This window comes from Otolemur garnettii, unplaced genomic scaffold (genome assembly GCF_000181295.1).
Source record: "Otolemur garnettii isolate 467f Iridium unplaced genomic scaffold, OtoGar3 scaffold00312, whole genome shotgun sequence".
In the NCBI taxonomy this organism is placed as follows: domain Eukaryota; kingdom Metazoa; phylum Chordata; class Mammalia; order Primates; family Galagidae; genus Otolemur; species Otolemur garnettii.
In genome coordinates this window covers 599,958-603,589 of record NW_003852707.1, presented here as the reverse complement: position 1 = coordinate 603,589, position 3,632 = coordinate 599,958, and positions in this window count along the sequence as shown.

Below are 3,632 nucleotides of genomic sequence, written 5' to 3'. Positions count from 1 at the left end.
TGACTTTTAAAAAATTAATTTAGTACTTACTTTTTCATCTTTTTTGTTTGTTTGTTTTTGGAGACAGAGGCTCAAGCTATTGCCCTGGGGAGAGTGCTGTGGCGTCACAGCTCACAGCAACCTCCAACTCTTGAGCTTAAGAGATTCTCTTGCCTCAGCCTCCCAAGGCTGGGCCAAGTAGCTGGGACTACAGGCACCCACCACAATACCCAGCTATTTTGGTGTTGTAGTTGTTACTGTTGTTTGGCAGGCCGGGCTGGATTCGAACCCACCAGCTGCAGTGTGTGTGGCTGGCACCCTAGCTGTGGAGCTACAGGCACCGAGCCTACTTTTTCATCTTTTCCATGAGGCTGAATGCTTCATCCCTGAGATGACAGTCAATTAGGAAATAAATAAAAATCCATGGCTCATTGGTGAAATGTAACCACCTTTAGTGCCTACGATCCCAGCTTCAAACAGAAGCTCGTGACACTACACGGACAGTTTAGCTGAGGAGGAGGAATGTTTTTACGTTGCTGGGAGGGAAGGTAATACATTCAAATCCAAATTTTAAAGGATTTTAAACCAAATGAAAATTTGTTTCAGAAAATATCTAATGTTCTTATTGGATGGTTTTGGGGAGATGGGTGGGTTTGTTAGTAGAAAGGTCAGATTTTTAAGGTTCTTTGGGGGAAAAAAAGAAATAAAAGGCAAAATCTTGGTTTAGTTGATGATTCTATGGGAGTTCTGTTTGCTTTTGACCGTTGGGTTAGAAAATGAAGGTTCCTTGTTCAATTGGGGAGGATTCTGTTGAAGTCCCCGATTAAAATCACTTATAAGTGATGAATAATACTGATTAAGTGCAACAGAAGGATTAGGGTTAACTCAAAGTTACTTTCTTTCTGAGTAACTAGTGGGGGCTTTCTTTCAATGGCTGGTACAGAAAGTCGCCTCCTCACCAACTGTAAACTCTGCACCAGCAAAATCCAGAGTCAGGACTGACTCCACACTAATCTCACCTAGCTCATCTCCCGAGTCAGCTGTATCAGATAAATGCCAGACTGGCCACCAGCTATACGGAAAGTGACAGCCAGTGATAAAATGTAGAGATTTGGAAAAATCAATTTGTTGGAAGATTGGCATTCAGTGGAGCAATTGTTAAATATTTAACGTCTCTGTGTACTGTTTAGGTCTTGTTACAGAGAGTTCTAGTGTTCTACAAATTGGATTCGATGTATCACATTCTTATTAAGCTACACAGGACACATTCTCCTTCATTGGCCTGAATTTACTGTAGAAAAATGTGGAAAGGGATTCTGACTTTTTTGTTGTTATTTTGAGATAAGGTCTTACTCTTATCACCAGGGCAAGAGTGCAGCCGTGTCATCACAGCTCACCGCAACCTCCAACAGTCCTGCCTCAGCCTCCTGAGTAGCTGGAACTACAGGCCTGTGCTGCCACTCCTGGCTTATTTTTCTGTTTTTTGCAAAGACAGGGTCTTGCTCTTGCTCAGGCTGGTCTTGAACTCCTGAGAAGCAATCCTCCTGCCTCGGCCTCACAGAGTGCTAATATTACAGGCATGAGCCACCATGCCTGAACTTCGGCATTCGTTTTTGACATTTTGGGAAAATGGCTGTGATTATTTAGCCTTGTGTGGTACCAGACCTTCAGCAGTCTGATGGTATCACTCCTCCGTCTTGCCACTCCCAGGGAATGTAAGTGAATCCCAGACTGACAGATATTCTGTACGTGGCCGCCAGGCTGGGCACCTACATAAAGCCCCTTCCTCCTCCATCTCCACTCATGCCGACTGGTTACCTAAGTCCACTTCCAGTCATCCCACTTCCAGAGACTCCTCCACCTTGGACTGACTGAGGGCAGAGGCCCAGCTGGACGAACAGATGCCCTGGGGCAGGAGGGGATCCTTCTCACCCACCCCAACAACCCTGCCCTCTCTCCCCTGCCGTCCTTGTCCTTCACTCAAGTCCAAGTCCTGGGCTCAGTGGCAGCCCAGCTGAACTCAAAGTCCCAGGGCCTCTGGGCATGGTGGATCTGTAATCCTCACACTCTGGTAGGCTAAGTAAGGTGAGAGAATCACTCGATGTCAGAGGAGTTCGAGACAGCCTGAGCAAGAGCAAGACCCCACCTCTCCTAAAAATAGAAAAATTAGCCTGTAGTCCCAGCTACTCGGGAGGCTGAGGCAGGAGAATTGCTTGAGCCCAGGAGTTTGAGGTTGCTGTGAGCTAGGCTGATGCCATGGCACTCTAGCCTGGGTGACAGAGAGGACTCTGTCTCCAAAATAAATAAAGCCACAAGTGGTTTGGAGCAGCACCTAAAGAGGTGGGCTTCTAATTCCCTCTGACAGCAGCAAAAATGAGTAAACATTTTTAAATGTTCCTAATATTCCAGATTTAAAATCTGCAAAATATGATGAAAAATTGCCCATGGACCCACCATCATGCATGGGAATTGGGCTCCATAGAGCTCAAGTCCTATACTTTACAAATGTCTGAAGTAAAAGCTTTTTTTGTGGGCTGGCTTGGGAAAACCAGTTCCTATTAGCATGACTTCTACGGGCATGTTTCCAAAATTCTAACCTCAAAATCCCCATCTCAAAACCTATTGTAAACTGAACTTGGCTTGGCGCCTGTAGCACAGTGATGAGGGCGCCAGCCACTTACACTAGGGCTGCTGGGTTCGAACCTGGCCCAGGCCTGCTAAACAATAATGACAACAACGATGACAACAACAACAAAAAATAGCCAGGTGTTGTGGTGGGCACCTGTAGTCCCAGCTACTTGGGAGGCTGAGGCAAGAGAATCTCTCATTAAGCCCAAGAGTTTGAGGTTGCTGTGAGCTGTGATGTCATAGCAGTCTACCAAGGGCAACATAGTGAGACTCTGTCTCAAAAACAAAAACAAAAAAAAAACTGAATTTATATCTCAAACACACCTACTGTTTGTAAGTGTCAACTGAATTTACCTTGCTTCATTTGGATAAAAAATGTCCAGCAAGGCCAGGCAAGGTGGCTCACACCTGTAATCCCAGCACTCTGGGAGGCTGAGGCAGGTGGATCACTTGAGCTTAGGAGTTCAGGACCAGCCTGAGCAAGAGCAAGACCCCCTCTCTACTAAAAATAAAATAAAATAAGCTAGCTAGGTGTTGTGGCGGAGGCCTGTAGTCCCAGCCACTCGAGAGGCTGAGGCAAGAGGATCACTTGAGCCCAAGAGTTAAAAGGTTGCTGTGAACTATGATGCCACAGCACTCTACCCAGGGCGACAGAGTGAGATTGTCTAAAAAAACAAAAAAAGAAAAGAAATAAAAACCAAGAGTGGAAAGGAAGAAAATTATTTTATGTCTAATTGATCAAATAATTATTAGAATTTAAATTCATTAATACTTAAGAGCTTGGCTCATAATTCTGTCTGTGGAGATCCATGTGGGGTTAGCCACACTTCAAACTAAACTGCTTAAAATGAGGTCCCTTGGCTATTAGGATAATTAAATATTTTTAGCTAAATAATGGGATATATACTCTTAAAGAAAACTCTGCTGTAATGGTACTGGATGGGGCTCTGTGTAATATGAATTTTGTGTAGTTCCAAGAGCAAATTACTGCACAGAGGGAAGGGAAAGGAGAGCTGGATCAGGAC